Here is a 22,126-nt window from a genome sequence, read left to right as displayed (position 1 = left end):
AATAGAAGAGGAAAGGAAAAGATCACAAGGTGGGATCGTATGGTGGAAAAATTCAAGAAGCAGTTCATTCCTGTTGACTACGAGATTTATTTGTTTAAGAAGATGCATGGGTTAAAGCAAGCAAAAAAATTAGTCCAAGAATATACAGAGAAGTTTTATCGACTTCTAATTAGAGCGGGGCATGCAGAAGTAAATAATGAGAAGGTTTCTCATTATATCAGTGGGTTGCGACCTAGCATCCAGGAGGAATTAAGTCTGGTAAGAATGACCAGCGTTGAAGAGGCATACTTGTTTTCCCTACGAGTTGAAGAGAAGCTAAATAAGAGGTTTGAAGGGAGACAAAGAGGGAACAGTCAAGGAGGAAGGGGTAGTGGTAGGTCATCTGGAGGCCAAAATGAAACCCAAAAGAAAAATGAAGATGTGGATACTAGCAGGAACCAAAGGAATGAGGGTTTCAACCGCTCCCATGATCAAGACTTTGGAAATCAAAGAGGAAGAGGTAGAGGATGTGGACATGGAAGAGGAGGCTTTCGTGGTACCTATTTCCATTGCAATGAAGAAGGTCATCATACCTTTGAATGCCCTCAATGACAAGGAAGGACAGATAAGAGAGCTTAGGTTCAAGCTAGGGTTGCTCATGTGGATGAGGATGCACAATCATCACATTCAGAGGATGTAAAAAGAGGAGAGACTTTAGTAAATTAAAGGGTCCTACTAAATGGTGAGATTGAATGAGGATAAAGGAGGAGTTTATTCCGTACCAGGTCCAAGTGTGAGGATAAATTTTTTGATGTGATCATTGATGGTGGTAGCACTGATAACTTGGTATCAGAGGAGATGGTCTCTAAGTTGAAGCTCAAGAGGGAGAAACACCCCTAGCCCTATTGGATTGCTTGGGTGAAAGATGATCATAAGGTCCTGGTAAGTGAACAATGTTTAGTGAAATTCAAAATTGGGAGTTAACATGATGAAGTTCTCTGTGATGTTATTCCAATGGATGTTTGCCATCTATTGTTGGGTAGACCATGGCAGTTTGATAGGCATGCAGTACATGATGGTCATGAAAACACATACTCTCTAACAAAGGATGGAGTTCTCCACAAACTAAAGCCCATGAAAAAGGAAGGCAAAAAGGTATGTAGCAGTGCTAGGATTTGTCTTGTTGATGGAAGAAAGTTTTTAGATGTCATGAAACATGAGTGTATGTGCTATGCTTTGATTCCTAAGAAAGATAAAGAAGGTAGTAGTGAAATACCACTTGAAGTTTCAAATTTACTAGGTGAGTTTAGAGTTACTATCTCTGATAATGTTCCAGAAGGATTGCCACTAGTAAGGCAAATTAGTCATCAGATAGATTTAATCCCAGGAGCTAGTTTGCCTAACAAGGTTGCTCATAGGATGACTCCAAAAACTAAGGAGCTAAATAGACAAGTTCAAGAGCTATTGAGGAAGGGCTTGATTCAAGAGAGCCTGAGTCCATGCGTAGTACCTGTAGTACTAGCACGAAAGAAGGATGGAGAGTGGAGAATGTGTATAAACTCTCAAGCTATAAATAGGATAACCATCAAGTATTGGTTTCCTTTGCCAAGAATGGATGATCTTATGGATTGCTTGAGTGGAGCTCAGTATTTCACAAAGATAGATGTCAAGAGTGGATATCATTAGATATGGATACAAGAAGGAGATGATTGGAAAACAGCCTTCAAGACCAAGGATGTTCTTTATGAGTGGTTAGTCATGCCCTTTGGATTGACGAACGCCCCAAGCACCTTCATGCGGCTTATGAATGAGGTACTTAAGAAGTTCTTGGGAAAATTTGTTATTGTCTATTTGGATGATATTTTAATTTTCAGCAAGACTTTGGAAGAACATTTATTACATATTCGTAGTGTCCTTAAAAGGTTAAGGGAAGAGAAACTTTTAATTAATCTAAAGAAGTGTATCTTTGCAAAAAGGGAGTTAGTCTACTTGCGGTTTGTTATATCACCTGAAGGTCTTAAAATGGATCCAGAGAAGGTAAAAGCCATCCTGAAATGGCCTACTCCAAGGTCTTCTACTAAGGCGCGATCATTTCATGGTCTGGTTAGTAGGAAGTTCATTAAGAATTTTAGTGGCATATGTGCACCCCTAATCGACACAATAAGAGGGGATAGAAAAGAGTTCAAATGGACTACAGCAGCTGTGAGAAGTTTTGAATTGCTAAAGAAGAAGGCGACAGAACAACCTGTGTTGGCACTTCCAAATTTTAGAAAGGTGTTCCAAGTGGATTGTGATGCTAGTGGTAGTGCTATTGGGGCTGTATTAATCCAAGAAGGTAAGCCTATTGCATATTTTAGTGAAAAATTGAATGATGCGAAAAAGAGATATTCTATTTATGATCAAGAGTTCTATGCAATAGTTCAAGCCTTAAAGAAATGGAGGCATTATTTATCACCAAAGGAATTTTTTTTATATAATGATCATCAAGAATTACAGTACCTAAATAGCCAAGGTAAATTGAATCAGAAGCATGAAGTGGGTAGAGTTCTTGCAGAGCTATACATTTGTGTTGAAGCATAGAAGTGGAAAATCTAACAAGGTTGCAGATGCACTAAGTAGGAGACAATTGTTGCTTACAGTAATGTAGGTTGAATTAGTTAGGTTTAATGAACTCAAGAATCTGTACCCTGAGGATCCTGATTTTGCTGAAGCATGGAAAGCTTGTAAAGAGCCTGTTGCTGTAGATAGAACATATCAAGCGTCTACATGAGGAGGTTCAGGAACACATTACCAAGATGAATCAAGAGTATAAAACTAGGGCTAATCAAAGGAGAAGACATAAGGAGTTCCAAGTAGGGGATCTAGTCATGGTACACTTACGAAAAGAAAGATTTTTAGCTGGTACTTACAACAAGCTAAAAATGAAGAAATTTGGTCCCTACAAAATTCTGAAGAAACATGACTCAGGAAATGCATATGAGGTGGAGTTGGCAGATGGTATTCACATTTCTCCTATTTTCAACATTCAAGACTTAATAGAGTATCATGATGAAGGTGCAGATGAGGAGCTCATGTTAGAGCCATGTCCAATTCCTGCTTCTAAGAAGGAGGAGATAGAAGACATTCTAGATCATCGTGTAGGTAGGAGTACTAGAAATAGGCAGTATGAAGAGTATTTGGTCAAGTGGAAAGGATGGATGATAGAGGACTCAACTTGGATTTCAGCAGCTGAGGTTTCCCATTTGGTATTTCCTCTACCATTCATAAAGTGACAAGGTCACTTTTCAAACTACCCTGGGTGTCTGATGCAGGAGCATCCAGAGGTATAAGGGCAATCTTGTGTCACCCAAAAAAATGTACTTAGACTTAGTTTCTATTTCATGTTTTTTCATTTCTGGATACCCATTTGGGTTAAATAAAGGTTCCAACTCTCACAGTTTCACTATTAGTGTTTTGGGTTAGATTTTTTAATCACCTTGGGATACATGTAAATGCAAAAAAAAATAGGAGTATGTAATTGAGCCATCATTTTGGTGAAATAGAAGGAGTGAATTGGTCAGATGATTGTAACTTTAATTTAGAGCATTCCAAAAAAAGAATCAGGTCAAAAGGCCCCATGGTTTGAAAGTTATTGCAATTTTTCAATTTTTGGAGACCTCCTAAGAATGCTTCAAAGTCAGGTTAGGGGCATTAAATGACCTTGAACAGGGCTAAAAAATGGGGGATGAGCAAAATTTTCCATAAGGCTATAAATCACTTCAAGAGTTTTTTGAAAATGTAAACAGTTCATCAATCAGAGCTACAGTTCAAAAGTTATGCCTCCCGAAAGTTTGGTTACCATTTCTAGATCCTTCTAATTTTGTGCCGATTTCTAATGCGACTTCTAGAGACTTCTATTTGGTCGATGGATGCCAACTAGCACTTTCTAGAATTTTTTCCTAATCCTTAACCCTCTGGGATCTATTTAAGAACATTTCTAGCATTGTAAAAGGCAGTTAGGAGTGGAGTTTGAGAGAAGGTACTGGGAGAAGAATTTATCTCCAAATTTATGCTATTGTAAGCCCATAGGGCATGTTTTGGAGTCTATTTCTCTACACTAAGTGTACTAGCATATTTTTATAGTTAATAAAATTTTCCCTTTCCCATTGTGTCCATTCTATGCTTGGGTTGTGTCCCCATCAAGTGGCATCAGAGTGCACCTTCATCAGTGGTATCAGAGTAGTACTCCATCATTATGAGATTAATTGGTCCACCTCAAAACCAAATATAGTTATCATGTATGCAGTGCAGAACAATTCATATCCATTTTGTCTTAAATACTTGATGAAAATCTAGGGCATAGCTTAACCCTTTTTATTCAAATATTTTATACTCTTCCCTCAAGACTCCACTATTACACAAATTTTGTATGCATCTCTTATCTCCATGTCACCTACTTCTCATATCTTTCCCATATAGCAACATCTAACATCTTTTATCATGAGAACTTTTGGTGGTATCATTGATAATGCACTAGACAGGTCTCCTTTATATGCTATCTTAGGTATTTCTCAAAAAGGTAATTATCTTGAATCATTACTTATCAATTGAACATTGAAAACCTCCTTTCCCTCTTTTCTAACATTTGTAGAAGAGCTAGCTACCATATTAACTACTGAGGTTTAATGAAAAATCAAATAGCATAACTCGACAACAGTTAAATACCTTCAAATCTAAGGAATTATGTTGAGTAGCTAACAAATCCATTTGAAAATGCTAGAATCTCCTTTTCCAATTTTCCTTCATGCTCTTCATGCTTTCTTCAATTGCTGATGAATACAAAGGAGTTGAAAATAAGCTATATTTAACCCTTGAAATTTGGCAATAAATGCTCAGTGCTTACACAACTATAAGCTTGGCTATCATAGCACTTTTAGCATGCTTAGATAATACATGATTTCCACTATGTTTGGCTAACATAGTGAGCTCATCCAATACTAACACAATTCCATCACTAGGCAACAACCAAAATTCTATTCATGCTCGACAACAACATAGAAAATAAGAAAACTATAGATTTCTTACAGGTTCTAACCAATACATTACATCTTAATTTGTGCATAAATAATATTTTCAAATCTTATATTCTTAGAACTAATGCATAATATAACTTTTGAAATATTATTCTCATACATACCTCTTGATTGCCTAGTTTGGGGTGATGTGATCACCTAATCTATTAGATGAAGTGACCTCATCTAAACTTGATGTGTTACAATCTTCCTTCTTCTTCCATGTCTTGTTCATCTACACTATTACCATCTCTATATTGACCTTTTCTTTTCCTTTATTGTTTCCATTACTCAATGTTGGTGACCTAATTGGATAGTTTTTGTTGATATGACTAGTCTTGAGACAATCAAAGCATGTAGTCTCACTCAACCATCTATTGCAGTTGCCTCTAAAATGTGTTCTAATGCAATTCTTAGGAACATGTCCATATTCTTGACAATAGTGACAACTGTACCTTGTGTTGTAATCCAAATCATAGGATTTCCCATTTTATTGTACTTTTGTCAACTTGTTTGATTTCTACTTGGTGTTAGATCTACATTCATATTCTTTATGTCTATACTTCTAACAATTGTGATAGCATCCTTCAAATCTCTGATTGCTAGTGGTATTGGTTCTACATTCATGTGCCTAATTTCCTTTCTTGTTGCACTTATGATAGTAACCCTTGAATTTATTCTTAGGGTTCTTATTTTCATTATTTCTCTTGTAAACATTTGTTATATGACCTAGATTTCCACAGTCATGACAAGTGGGTTTGTAGTTCTTTCCTTTATTGTTTCTTTTTTCACCACTTTTAGATGATTCTCCTTCCTTGGTACTTTTGTATCCCAATCTAGCAGTATCATTGTTAGGTCTTAGAGATTTCATCAATTTCTCAAAGTATTTGATGGCTTTAGTAGGTTTGTTGAAAATTTCAACTAATTCTTTTTCTAATCTGAGTTCATTCCAGTGATAACTTTAAGACACCCCTCCTGAAAAAAATGCCTAAAATGCTAGCAAATCCAACATTTTGTGAGCAGGTAAATTTTAATGTCAAGGGTGATTTTTTTGTTCCATATAGGGAAATAAAATATTATATGTTGGCAATTTTTTTCTTGCCCTACCAAAAATCATTTTGAATGTGGCAAATTAATGTTTTTTCTTGTTGACATATAAATAAATGATGGCTATTTTTCCCTCACCAAAAATGTATTAATAATGTCAGAGGTAAATTACTTGTTTTGTAGGAAAATGAATAATAATAGTCTTAGCTAATCTTTAGTGGTAAACTAAAAATTTGTTTAATCTAAAAGTGAATTAGTAGTCACTTCAAGTTTCAACTTGTGTATTGTCTTAGTTCTATTATTATTAATAATGTCATTCTGTCATTATGTCAATGTCACTATTACCAAGTTGGCTACCGTCACTTTCAAATTTCATATTATTAATGCAATAGTTTTATCGATCGTTGATTTATTAGAGATCAATGATAGAAGATGCATTTTAGGGCCACTCGCTTGAAAAGATCTGGACTCACATCAAATTCTCTAAAATGGAGACACGTGGGCACAAAAACCATTAAGGCATTAACTAGAATGTACTCAATGACAAAAACTTTTGTTTATCTAACAATAATGTGAGTATATTTTGGCATTTTGCACACTTGAAAATTAATAGGAATACGAAAAAATAAGATATGAAAGATCATGAATGTCAAACAATTTAATGCAACTACCATTAAATAGACTCTTCAATTCCTCTTTCATTATCATTTCTCAAACTATTCAATTTGAATTCAGTTTGTAGAGTTCCTTGAATCTTAGTCATGGATACGCCAATTCACTTGAAATGCACTACAACGGCTCTACAAAAGCCCTTTTTGTGCAAGATTCCTAACAATGTCCTTGCCATGGTTTTCAAGCCAAATTCCCAAAGTCCTTTTATCCACCATGCTATATTCATGGTCCTTAGCCATGAATTCTTAAGAAATAATAAGAGGTATCGTGTGTCTATAGATATTACCTCTTGCTTCCTCGCATCTCTTCTCGACCTTGGAGATAGTCAAATAGACATTATGATGCTTCTATGACATTTTCAAGGAAATATTTTTAGAAAATGATGTCAAAATTCTTGTATTGGTCGAGTAGGTATTGAGGCCAGGTATTGGCATCCCTTTTGTAGACATAGCAGACAAGTGCTAGGAGCAAGGCATAGGGAGCATTATACAGAAGTATCCCTTCCTGCTCGGTATGAATGAATGACAATTGACTTGCCATCGAAGTGGGCACAGCTCTGAAGGGATTTTCTACAGAAGTGCTTGTTGTTGGATGACATTAGCAAGACTAACTTCACATGGCTAGATGAGTTCAACAAAATCATCTTCTCCAACAGATTTCTCATGAAGGGACTTGAAGACCTTTTTGATTGAGGGCTTAAAGCCCTTAGCCCCTCAGCCAGTTGATGCTTCCAACCTCCCTATTCCCTAGTTCCTTATTCCTTTTTTCCCAAATCCTATTTCCTTAACCCTTGCCCTTTGGGCAAAAAAAAATTTAAGATTATTTTTTTTTCTTTGGATTGAGCCTTTCTCTTTAATGTAAATTATGAAATAGTAAAACCAAGTTGATTTAATCAGCTATTTTGAATATCTATGCTATGAATTAGTATTATGTACATTGTACACTCAAAATATTATCAATAAAAACAATAGTATTTGGTTTCTCAAATCATTGTTCCTGTTAGTCTATGACTTTGTTTTTGACATCTCAATGCACTATTGAAATGTTAGTCTGTGACTTTGTTATAAAAAATTAATTGTAAGTAGTTATAAAGTTAGAATTAGAAACAAAAAAAAGGGTTTCAACAATCTCTTTATGGTTTCATATTTGATTAAAGATTTATAGTAAAAAATTATTCATTTGAAAATTATCCAATTAAAAGTTTTTTAATTTCTAAAACTATTTTTCTTTAATCTAATTGGTTAAAACAAATGGAGAATTAAGAGCGGATTTCAAGGAAAACTAAAGATTATAACCTTAACAAAGTTAAATAAAGTTTACATAATTTGTGTCAATTTTTTATTACATACCTATCTTGCCCCCTAACTTTTTCTCATTATGAAATATTTTAAATGATGAAGAATAGTTTATAAACAATTATCACAATTTTCAATATATGTTAATAATTTATAGATAATTAAACTATATTACATTTTAATTTTGAAACTAAATAATAAATATGAATAAAAATATAGCATTTGTCATTATATTTTTTAATTTTAATTATTTTATTTAAATTAAACTATTGTCATTATTTCATATCTTGCACCAATTTTATTTTATAAAATTTAATATTTCTCCATTGAATTTAATATAGTAAAATGATCACATTTTATTCTTGATACAACCATACCCATGACCACCTAACTAGGTTTTATCCTCTTGCAAAGAATGATGGGTAAATGAATAGTTTAAACTTGACATGTTTCTTTAGCTACACTTGTCTTTTCTCTTTTCAATTCTTGAAATCAATAACAAATACATGTGTTCCTATTCTCCATGCTTGAAATCATGTATTGTTTGAGAATTTTTCATTTTTGAAATCTATTGCATGTTACTGAATCAACTTCATGCCTTTATTTATGAATATCTATTTGTATCATTTTTTGCACCTTACATGTGAAATTATGGCTTATTGCTCCTCCATCTTTGTTGAAAATATTTCAAGAAACTTTGTTGATGTGAACTCTTTTGTTGAACAACTATACAATTTGCTTCATTTTCTCTATCTATACAGTGACTTCCAATGCAAATTTTGAGTCTTCATTTAGTTTGATACATACATTACTAATTATAAATAACTAATATCTATAGAATGTCCTTAGTTCTTTTTCAATGTCCTATAAATGTAAATTAGTTCTTATTGTTCAAATTATTTGTTCTATCAATTATACTTTGTCACATCTTTCTATTTGTTTTGCATTTATAGTTACAGAATTCTTGTTTTTCTATTTCTCTTTAATGTTTCCTTTTTATCCCTTAGTTGATTTCAAATCTACAACAACCTCTTCATGTAATCTGAACTTTTTATTTTGTCTTTTGCATGCTGAATTCTTTCTCTATTCTTGTTGCAACACTTTGACAATTATATAGCTTGCAATTATCATCTCTGGACTTGTTTGTAGCTGTAACTTTATATTCACCTCTTTGATTCTATAATTTCTATATCCATATCTTTCATCTTGCAACTTATGATGTATATTATTACACTTGTTCAATACTTTCAGCTGAAACTTCCATTTCTTTGCTAGTATATTTTGAAACAAAAGGTTTCAAGTAATAATAGTTTGTCCCTCTAATGTTTGATTTTCTAGTATTGAACTTGTTGTAGCATATCTCTTATGAAAGAAAATGTTTCCATAAATGAATATGTCCCTTTTATACTTTGTTTTACTTATTCTGATCAACTCCCTTAATCTTATCTATAATGGGTATGTTGGGCTCAATAACCCTCGTAGGAGCCTACGGTTATATCAACATACCTATTAAAGGTAGGATGCTACACAAGAAACAAACATGTTAGTAATAAAACACTTGATATAATGGTTTTCCTTTATTGATGGCTAATGAAAGTATTTTATGCAAGTACATGTCAAGAAGGAAGCATAGAATATTTTCACATGAGGTAAAGTGTTTCTGTCATTGATTAGATCCATGGATCTAACCCTTTCTCCTATGGATGCAAGATACAAAGACTTGGAGAAGATGTAATTTTGGGCAGTGGGCTAGCGGGATCAGAGCAATGTAATATGACTAGTCATTATAGGCAATGATTGGCACCCTATGACCCTCTGTTATTCTATGTTCCTTTTATTTCATGTTATTTACTTTCATAGAATAGAGATATGTACCAATAGTTGTAGGGGTCACTCTCATGGTCAATAGTGTGAGAGTCATTTACTTTCAACATTTCATTTCCTTTTTAACTCTCCAAATATTAGTTGTATATTATTAAATAATACAAAGGACATTTTATACTATTATTTTACTCTGAATGAAATATGATTTAGCAGTTAGAACATGAACTAAAAGAAAATGAAAATGTGTACTTTGCTTTCACTTGATCATTTTTTCAAATTGAATTTTAACATGTGTTAAGATTAAGTAACAATAATTAAATAATTATTAAAAAAGGTAATTATTATCAGTTATGATATTTACCATTTATAATTATGTAGTACTTCATTATAGAATAAATTAATAACTAAATATAATTATTATACTTACCAATGAAATACTCCTAAACTATATATATTAACTCCTACCATGTACTAATAGATAATAACTTCAACTAGTTGAACCTAATCAATTCATTCCTACCAAATGACTAGACTCACACATCGACATGATAAAATGTCTACACCATACATCCTTTCATAATAATAAATCATATGGACAAAGAAGTAAGGCACTGAAAAGGTAATGTAAAAAAGAAATTGAAAAAGGCTAAACACCATTGGCTCAACCCATATTTAGTAGTAGTGCATATGTCGTAGATGACCCAATTATGAAGCTCATAGTTTGATTTCTAACATGGCAAGTGTGTTAATAGCTTGGCAGTCCCATTGCATAGAGGGCAATGAGGAAAAATATTTTTATCGAGAACATGGGCCTACCAACAGGTAATACCAAAAATGGTTTATGAATATATACCTTGCAAAATGTACTCTACGTGGACCCCATCGACTAGGAGTTTATCAAGACCAAAAAATGTCAAATGGAATAAAATATGTTGGAGGCATAAATACTGATTGACCCAATATTTCCATTAATACAATTGGCCAGATGTAGTGAAGACAATTCAACTTATCTTTATAATATATTCTAAACTCCCATGTGAACCCCACAAGAAGGGGAAATATAAAGAAAATACAAGTAACTTATTTATTAAAAAAATTCAATCGGATTTTTTTTTTTGATATTCATTTATTTCTCAATGTAACTCTTAACTCTAGTTTGGTTGGGGTTTTAACTTCAAGTAAAAATCTGAGTTATGCTTGAATTCTTTAAAAAGAAAAGTTGCAATTATTTTCTAGGTTCTTCTTTGTTTGTATATTGTATTCCTTTACCTTCCATTAATGAAACACATTATATTCTTACCTATTGTTCCCATTCAACTATGTAGTGCATTTAATGTGCCTTGTAGTTAATATTTCTTTTCCATTTTCTGAGATTTTTGTGTTATGTTTAATTTTTTGGTAGTTGTTGCATAGTGAAAAATCCATTTCCTTTCATAATTTAATTAGTTCTAACCTACATGAAAATTATTGGAAGTAGATTAGAGTTAAGTGATGGAATTATTGTCATTCATGTCAAAGGTTTTTAGGGAGATAAGTGGAATATCATGTTTGATGTCAAAGATGCAGAAACAAAAAGAAATTGGTGAGCATGGAATAATAAAGAGAATTGAAATACTTAGCATATTGAGCATAGCACAATGATCATAAGAAAAATCCTACCTACAACTATTATAAGACTTAAAAGAATACAAACAAATCAAATCATTAAGAGCAACACACACACACACACACACACACACACACACACACACACATATAAATATATTGTGAATATGTCTATTGGAGTTGGGTAATAGTAGGAATTTTGTCAAATACTATGATATGTCCAGAGTTTCTGGGCAGCTCATTACAAGTCAAAAAATTTGAAGATTACAATAGCAATTAATCATGAGGGTGACAACTTGAAAATTTATATTCATAAATATATGAATGAGATATTCAGTTAAAGGAAGTAACAATATTGATGTGCAAACTTCGATGGATGCACTACAACATGAACATTATTGAGAGACAAATCAATTTGAGTAGAAGATATGTATCAAGCTATATATTAAAATAACACAAAATAAAGTATCAATAGTCCTCACTATTGTAAATAATTCAAAAATTCACAAAACGTGTTGAAGTGGCCAAGCTTCTTGGCAAGGTAAGGAGCCAAGATAGAGAAGTGTTGAGTTTCTCAACACCAATAGGGACCAAGTTGCTTGGTCACCAAAGGGAGCTCGATAGACAAGTAGATCAACTAAAGTAAAGACTAAGCTTCTCAGTTAATGGAGGCTAAGTTACTTGGTTCAAACACAAGTCAAGTAATGTGGGGAGAATCAAAAGCATTCTGATAAATGCATAAACAAAATTAATGATGTCTCCTTCATTTTGACAAAACTACTAACATTTACAGTAGAATATATGAATGGAGACAAGATCAAAAATATAATGGATTGGAGATTTGCAAGTATGCTTGCTTGCTTTCTATTAACTAAATCAAACTTATAAAAATATGGAGAATGATCTACAAACCCAAGAAGAAGAAGAATATTAAAAACTTAAAAACAAACTGACAACAATGTATGGCTACATATAATAAACTTGAGTAATCACTGCTCATATAGGACAAAACTTCACTTTCATAAAAAAACCTCAGAAAGTCATCCACACATGTTGCTACTGAGTTTGATAGAACTTTTCGCTTCTTCTCTTTTGTTGAACACTTCTTTCTTTCAAAATGTCTAGGATCTAACTTATGGAATGAAACTCCCCCCCCCCCCCCCCACCTTTTTTCTCTTTCTATCCACACAAAATCTCCATCTCATTTTTGAATTCAAATTGACCTACCACATTTAATGTTTCTAACTGTTGCAGCTTGCAGTGTCTTCTAATGGGTAGGTGTACTAGAGGATCATGAGACAACTGCAAACATTTAATATTCTAACACTCCCCTTTTGTCTCGAGCCAACAATACAAGGATTACTGCTAATCCAGATCAGTTATGCCTAGACATATTCTTATGCGTGCAAAACTTGCTATGGCCAATGGCTTAGTGAAAAATTTTGCTGGCTATTGCTCGAACTTACAATATTCTATTTTGATTTCTCCATTTTCCACTAGCTCTCTAATGAAATGATACCTAATCTCAATGTGCTTGCTTCTCCCATGGAAAACTGGATTCTTTGTTGATGCAATTGAGGAAATGTTGTCACAAAAGATTGTGGTTCCATCATCTTGCTTTTCATTCAAATCTACCAACATTCTTCTTAGCTAAATAGCTTGACATGCCATTGCATTTGCTTCTATGTATTCATGCTCTTCTGTAGATTAAGCAACAATTGGTTTCTTCTTGGATGGCCATGAAATTGCACCCGAACCCATATGAAACATATAACTAGAAGTGTTATTCTTATCATTTAGACTTCCATCCCAATCACTATCAGTGTAATAAATTATCCTAAAATCATTATCAATGGTATTGAAAATGCCAAATCCCTTGGTACGATTCACATACTTTAGGATCCTCTTTCTCACTTGTCAGTAGTTGTTGCATAGTGAAAATTTTATTTTCTTTCATAATTTAATCAGTCCTAACCTACATATGAATTCTTGGAAGTATATTAGAGTTAAGTGATGAAATTATTTTCATTAATGTTAAAGGGTTTTAGGGAGATAAGTGGAATATCATGTTTGATGTCAAAGATGTAGAAACAAAAAGAAATTGGTGAGCATAGTTTAATAAATATAATTGAAATACTTAGAATATTAAGCATAGCACAATGAACATAAGAAAAAATCTACAACCATTATAAGACTTAAAAGCATAGAAACAAACCAAATCATTAAGAAGAACAAGTTTATGTGTGTGTGTGTGTGTGTACATATATACATATATACATACATACATACATATATATGTATGTATGTATGTATGTATATATATATATATATGTATATGTGTATATATGTATATGTATATATGTATATATGTATATATAGATATTTATATATATACATACATATATATACATATATACATATATATATGTACATATCTACATATATGTATATGTACATGTATATATGTATATACATATATATGTATATCTACACATATATGTACATATGTACATATATATGTATATATGTAGATATATGTATATACATATATATGTATATACATATATATATGTATATACATATATATGTATATACATATATATATGTATATATGTACATATATGTATATGTATATATACACATATGTATATGTATATACATATATACATATATATGTATATACATATATACATGTACATATACATATATGTACATATGTACATATATATATGTACATATGTATATATGTATGTATACATGTATATATATATATATGTACATATATATATATACATGTATACATACATATATACATATGTACATATATATATGTACATATGTATATATATATGTACATATGTACATATATTTATATGTACATGTATATATGTATATACATATATATGCATATCTACACATATATGTACATATGTACATATATATGTATATATGTAGATATATGTATATACATATATATGTATATATGTACATATATGTATATGTATATATACACATATGTATATATAATATATATGTATATATGTATATATACATATATATACATACATACATATGTATATATATGTACATACACATGTACATATATATATACATATGTACATATATATATGTACATATGTATATATATATACATGTGTATGTATATATATATGTATGTATGTATGTATCTATATATATATATATATATATATATATACATGTGTATCTATATATAGATACATATGTACATATGTATATATATATATATATATATACACATGTATATATATATATATACACATGTATATACATATGTACAAATGTATACACATGTATATATATATATACAAATGTACATATATATACAATGTACATATGTATACACATGTATATATTTATACATATGTACATATGTATATATATATCTACATATATATATACATATGTACATATATATGTACATATGTACATATATGTACATAGATATAGATATAGATATAGATATAGATATAGATATAGCTATATATATATATATATATATATATATATATATATATATATATATATATATATATATATATATATATATATATATATATATATATATATATATATATATATATATATATATATATATATATATATATATATACTGTACTATACTATACTATGTGCATGTCTATTGGATTTGGGTAATAGTAGGAACTCTGTCAGATACTATGATATGTACCAAGTTTTTAGGAAGCTCATTACAAGTTAGAAAATTAGAAGATTACAATAGTAATTAATCATGAGGGTGATAACTTGGAAGTTTATATTCAAAAATATATGTATGAGATATTTAGATAAAGGTAGTGACAATATTGATGTCCAAACATTGATGGGCACACTACAAAAAAAATGTTGTAGACAAATCAATTTGAGTAGAAGATATGTATCAAGTTGTATATTAAAATAACACAAAAGAAAGTATCAATAGTTCTCACTAATGTAAATAATTCAAAAATTCACAAAACATGTTGGAGAAGCCTAGCTGCTTGACAAGGTAAGTAGTTGAGATAGAGCAATGTTGAGTTTCTCAGCACCAATAGGGACTGATTTTCTCGATCATCAATGGGAGCTCAATAGATAGGGAGCTCAACAAAAGTAGAGATTGAGCTTCTCAATCAATGGAGTCTAAGTTACTTGGCTCAAACACAAGCCGATTAATGTGGGAAGAATCAAAAACATTCTGTTAAAAGTGTAAACAATCTTAATGATTTCTCCTTCGTTTTGACAAAACTACTAACATGCATAGCATAATATATGAATAGAGACAAGATCAGAAATACAATAGATTGCAGATTTGAAAGTATGCTTGCTTGATTCCTATTTAATGAATCAAACTAATACAAATATGGAGAATGATCTACAAACCCTAGAAGAAGAAGAATATCTAAAAACTTAAAAACAAACTTACAGCAACATATGGATGCATATAACAAACTTAGAGCAATAATTTCTCATATAGGACACAACTTCACTTTCACAAAAAAAACCCTAGAAAGTCATCCACATGTGTTGCTGCTGAGTCTGATAGAACTTTTTGCTTCTGTTGTTCTACTAAACATTTCTTTCTTTCAGAATGTCTGGGATATAACTTGTGGAATGAAACTTTCCCCCCTCTTTTCTCTTTCTATCCACACAAAATCTCCATCTCATTTTTGAATTCAAACTAACCTACCAAATTTTATCTTTCTGATTGTTGCATCTTGTAGTGTCTTCTGATAGGTAGGTGTACTTGAGGCTCTCAGAACAACTACAAATATTTAATATTCCAACATTCCTAATTTTTCCTAAGCCAACAATACAAGGATCACTACTTATCCAAATCAACTATACCTAGACATCTTCTTAGATGTACAAAACGTGTTATGCTCAATGGCTTAGTGAAAATATCCACTAGCTTCTACTCAGACTTACAATATTCTATTTTGATTTCTCCGTTTTCCACTAGCTCTCTAATGAAATGATACATGATCTTAATGTGCTTGCTTCTTCCATAGAAAATTGGATTCTCTATCAATGCAATTGAGAAAATATTGTCACAAAAGATTGTGGTTCCATCCTCTTTCTTTTCATTCAAATCTACCAAGATTCTTCTTTGCCAAATAGCTTGACAAGTTGCTACATTTTCTTCTATGTATTCATCCTTTGCTATAGATTGAGCAACAATTGATTTCTTCTTGGATGCCCATGAAATTTCACCCAAACCCATATGAAACATATAACCAAAAGTGCTCTTCCTATAATCTCGACTTCCATCCCAATCACTATCAGTGTAACCAATTAGCCTAAATTCATTATTAGAAGTATACAAAACTCCAAATCCCTTGGAACCATTCAAAATTCTAAATCCCTTAGTTCCATTCACCTACCTTAGGATTCTAAGCCAAGTTTAGGACATGCATTTATGTTTGGATCAACCAATTCAAATCACCAAGAAGATGATTCATAGAATCACAAGGTTGTCTATGCTTAACAAGGTGAAAACCACCAAATACCTAGGTCAGGTTAAACTTTCAAAGAAGACTCTTGCAGAGTGGAATGGAAGAGGCGTGAAATTGAATGGTGTGATAGCCACAGTGATCAAATTTGGTATTCATGTGATTGCTCACAAGATCTATTGTTTGAGCCATCTTAACAACATTCTATGTGAAGTTGTTGACCTAGATTACAAAGTTGTGAAGAACAATTTATCTTTCAACCTTGCCAAGATACAACTCAATCAACTTAGCAAAAATATGGAGAGCATCTAGTCATTAAAAAATAGTCCCTGTAAGTTTGGATCTCTTTTCATATGTTTATTATTTTATGTTCAAAAGTTTTTCCCTTCCAAAGGCAATGTGGCATGGAAGAAGGATATACCCATTGTATATTAGATCAATGATTTCATACCAAAAATGGGAGATAATTTTGAAGGCATCATGGATGCATACTTTGAGACTTTTAAGGATAAAATGCAGAGTAGATAAAAAATTCCCAAGAAACTAGTTGAAGAGTATAAGCAAGATATCTATTTCCTTGTGGATTGTGATGAAGTACATATCCAGGCAGTAAGGCCAAGAGTGACATGGGTTAAGCTTCTTGGATATGAGGTTAACATTGATGATATGAAATATATAATTGAGGCTCTTGTGAATGAGCCAGGAGACCCCAAGGCACCATATTTTGGTACCTATGAGGAAGCCAAGGCTAGGATTTCATTGGAAATCAAGCTTCCTCAAGCTATGAAGAGAGGAAGAAAACATGTTGAGAAAATCTTGAAGGAAACCAAGAAGTCCAACTCTCCTCTTCTACTGATAGAGGGAAAAGGAGATGACACTGAGGAAGAGAAAGAAGGTGAGGAAAATGTAGAGGAAGAAGAATTTGAAGAGGAGGATCCTCCTAATAAGAAAGGTAAGGTTATCATAAGAAAACTTACAAAGTCCTCCCCTACTATATTTAGAAGGAGACTTGAAAAATCTAGGAATAAATTGAAATTGCAATATGAAGATGAAGAATAGGAAGTAGTCTTCAAGAGGTCCACTCCTACCTTCCAAGAAAGACTAAAAAGACTGAAAATGAAGGAGGCATGGCAGATTTCAAATCCCTAGAGTATGAAACAAGGCCCAAGGAGGAGCAGAATCAAATTGAAGAAGCCTTGGTAGCTAAAATGGCTAAGTGGAAGTACTCCCTAGAGGAACTAACCAAGCAAGTTCCTAATGTTTTACTGAAGGAAGTTGCACCACAATGGGATAATGTAGTAAACATTGGCAAGGACATTAGAGAAAAAACCATGAGACAACTTATGTTGAGTCTATCTAATAAGGAATTGAAGGAATCATTGAAGAAGAATGAACAAAATATGACCCCTAAGTTCAATGCATTTATGATCTTATGAAAAGACATTGAATTTTTTGTGAAATCTAGCACAATTTCATGGAAGAAAATCTATGGATTGCATAAACCTACTGAGGAGGTTGTGCAAATAGATGATGTAATGTAACATTCAGTGATTGAATCAAGAAGAGACTAGACTTGATGCAATATATACTATATGGACCAATTATACCTATGATATTTAATACATACATTAATAATAATGGTTAAATCCTCTTCAACATGTAACTTAGATATAAATACTTAAATGTCATGCCCAAAATTTTAGGGAAAAATCACAACAAAAACATATTTTTTTGAAAGGTAATTAGATTAACAAGTTACATCCTGATAAATTTGATGGAAGAACGCTATTCTTAGAAGCCAGTGATCACATCTAATACTGAAATGAACATAGGGTCTAGGATCTAGGTAGGAAATTTTATCCTACTTACCATTGGATGATTTACCATCGCTAACTTTGTTATTACGAGTGAAATTTATATTATGTCAATTAATTAAAATAGGGTTTAAAAACATAACAAGCTCACATCATATAATGAGCTATTTCTTTCCATCTCGAATGTCAGAATGTAAAGTACTAGATTATAAAACTTGTACAATGTTGTTCCTCCTATTAAATGATGCATATTTATTGTGTATATAGTAATAATTAATGGAATTCAATGTAATCATGGATTATGTTATTCACTTATCTACACATTGTAGGGAATCCATAATCTAATGGCTAACTTAATATGTATTTTATTTATCTTGTACACAATTACAAGTAATTACTAGGAAATAAGTTGAAAGACATTAGGTATAACTAAAGGCTAATTCTAACCTGTACACAATATACATACAATATAATATGAATCAGTTACATTTATAATACATTCATTATTTAATACTTATGATAGATTTCCAACACAGTGTAAATTTAAAAGCATTCCTAATCTTCATTGAGTGAATTGTTTGTCTAGAGATTTTGGCACATATTTGTATTCTCATTATATAATGCATACATATACATAATAGTTATTATAGTTTTAAAATGTTGAATAATATAAGTGAGAATAATCTAAGGTATATGGAGGGGATATATCAATCTTGTAACTCAAACATTTCTAACAATTGTAATATAAATCCATATTATACTTTTTCGCTCAACTACAAGACATACAAAATAATTACTACTTCAATCACTAAGCACCTATTCTAACCTAATACTAATTTTTCCTTTAACCCTCCTTTACTAAAATGAATTCTCTTTTAGTATTTCTAAACCCTAGCTCTACCACCATACAAAATCCCTCTCGCTTTACTCATGGTACCTCAACTTTCTTAATTATTCACAACATGAAGTAATGACTTACTAACTATGTACTAGCCTCTTACTAACTACTATATAAAGAACAACATCATACTACTATTGATCCCAAAACATGTATACCACTTCATATAACCATTATGACTAACATTCTTTTAGCTCATATATTTATATATGTCTTGTTGACAATATGCCGATTATATTGCATAATATTTATTACTAAATATAATTAATATACATACTAACCTTTGCCTTATGACAATCTATTGATTACAAAAAGAAATCAACTACCAACTAAACATTATCATTAATTTGCTAATTCTACCACCCATCCTTTTAATCCTAACTCCCTAGCATACTTTCTAACACACAAATTCATATTATAAACTATCCTCAACATTACTAACTATCCTACCACTAACAAGCAACTCACTAACTAAATATTACTACTAGCTTCCTAACACTAAACCCACTTCCCCATCCACATATTTCCTAACCTAGGAATCCACGTAATAATCCCTCCTTTAAATTATTTACACATGCCCCTCCCTCTAACTCCTAAACCGATGTGCTATACCAAGCGCATCTACCAAGAATCCCTATTGGACACTTGGTCACCTAACTCTCCCCCTCCCTCATGTATATTGGTGCTTCCCAAGTTGGGTGCACTCCCCAAGCCTCCACGCATTTTTTCCAGGCACGTCTGCATATGAAACGACTGTACAAAATGGGCAATGGCTACCCAGCCAGTTATTTCAACTGGCTGGGTATGTCATGCCATTTATCTCCATCTGTCTTCCTTCTATCTCTCCTATACCATCAGCTATCTCCTCTAACATGATGAAGATGTACCACAATGATCAACACATGTATGCCAAGGCTCTTGGTGTAGTGCAGACATATCATATTTGAGTAATTAATATTTTCAATTTAAATATTCAATGGGATTTTCTTTTGCCTCATGCAAGGGACTTTTGAATTTGTGTTTCAATGGAGATAATATTAAAAAATAATATAAAAATAAAGCTTTGTGTCTTAAAATAAGATTGAAGTTTGGTTAGTATTTGTTAAATAGAATAAATTTGTTTATTTATTAATTAATAAAAATTTAAAATTTGTATAATCTAGTAACATATAAATATATAATTGATGTAAATTATAACACAAAAAAATCACAAAGTTTCTAAAGTCGTATATTTTTAATTGAAAAAAATATAAATATAATATTACAAATTATTTTAAGTTAATCTTATGTTCATCTTTGCATGTTTCTAATTCTAAATCAATAGTAATATTGCATAATTTAAAATCATAATTTTTTAAAATAAAGTTGACAAATATTTGAGTTCATATAATTTATAGAAAGATAATGTTTTAATTTCATATAAATATAGGTCAAATTCTAAAGTCATATGTTTAATATGAAAAATATTATGAAATAATAATAAACATAAAATTAAAATTAATGTATTTCATCTTTATAAGAATTCTCAATTAATATTAATATATAAAAATAAAATAGAAACATGATATTTCTTTTTTTTAAATATTAAATATTTTATTTTATAATATGTGTGACATACATATGATAAATATAAAACGTTTTATAACATACATTTTCCTATTTTATTAATATATACTAATGTTAATTTAGATTATCTTACTTGAGTTTGGTAAATATAATAAATGCATTTTATTAAATGCATTTTCCTATTTTATATTCTAACAAAGGGTTTTCCTAGTTATAAGATAGGTGTAAATTTCATTTGTTGATGCAAATTAACATTAGTATATATTAATCTAATATATACTAATAAAATCACAAAGTTTCTAAAGTCGTATATTTTTAATTGAAAAAATATAAATATAATATTACAAATTATTTTAAGTTAATCTTATGTTCATCTTTCCATGTTTCTAATTCTAAATCAATAGTAATATTGCATAATTTAAAATCATAATTTTTTAAAACAAAGTAGACAAATATTTGAGTTCATATAATTTATCAAAAGATAATGCTTTAATTTCATATAAATATAGGTCAAATTCCAAAGTCATATATTTAATATGAAAAATATTATAAAATAATAATAAACATAAAATTAAAATTAATGTATTTCATCTTTATAAGAATTCTAGATTAATATTAATATATAAAAATAAAATAGAAGCATGATATTTCTTTTTAAAAGATATTAACTATTTTATTTTATAATATGTGTGACATACATATGATAAATATAAAATGTTTTATAACATACATTTTTCTATTTTATTAATATATACTAATGTTAATTTAGATTATCTTAGTAGAGTTTGGTAAATATAATAAATGCATTTTCCTATTTTATATTCTAACAAAAGGCTTTCCTAGTACTAAGATAGGTGTAAATTCTATTTGTTGATGCAAATTAACATTA

This window comes from Cupressus sempervirens, chromosome 9 (assembly GCF_028749045.1).
Source record: "Cupressus sempervirens isolate cs-2001-9-10 chromosome 9, ASM2874904v1, whole genome shotgun sequence".
NCBI classification, from domain to species: domain Eukaryota; kingdom Viridiplantae; phylum Streptophyta; class Pinopsida; order Cupressales; family Cupressaceae; genus Cupressus; species Cupressus sempervirens.
Note: the sequence above shows the minus strand (reverse complement) of the source record.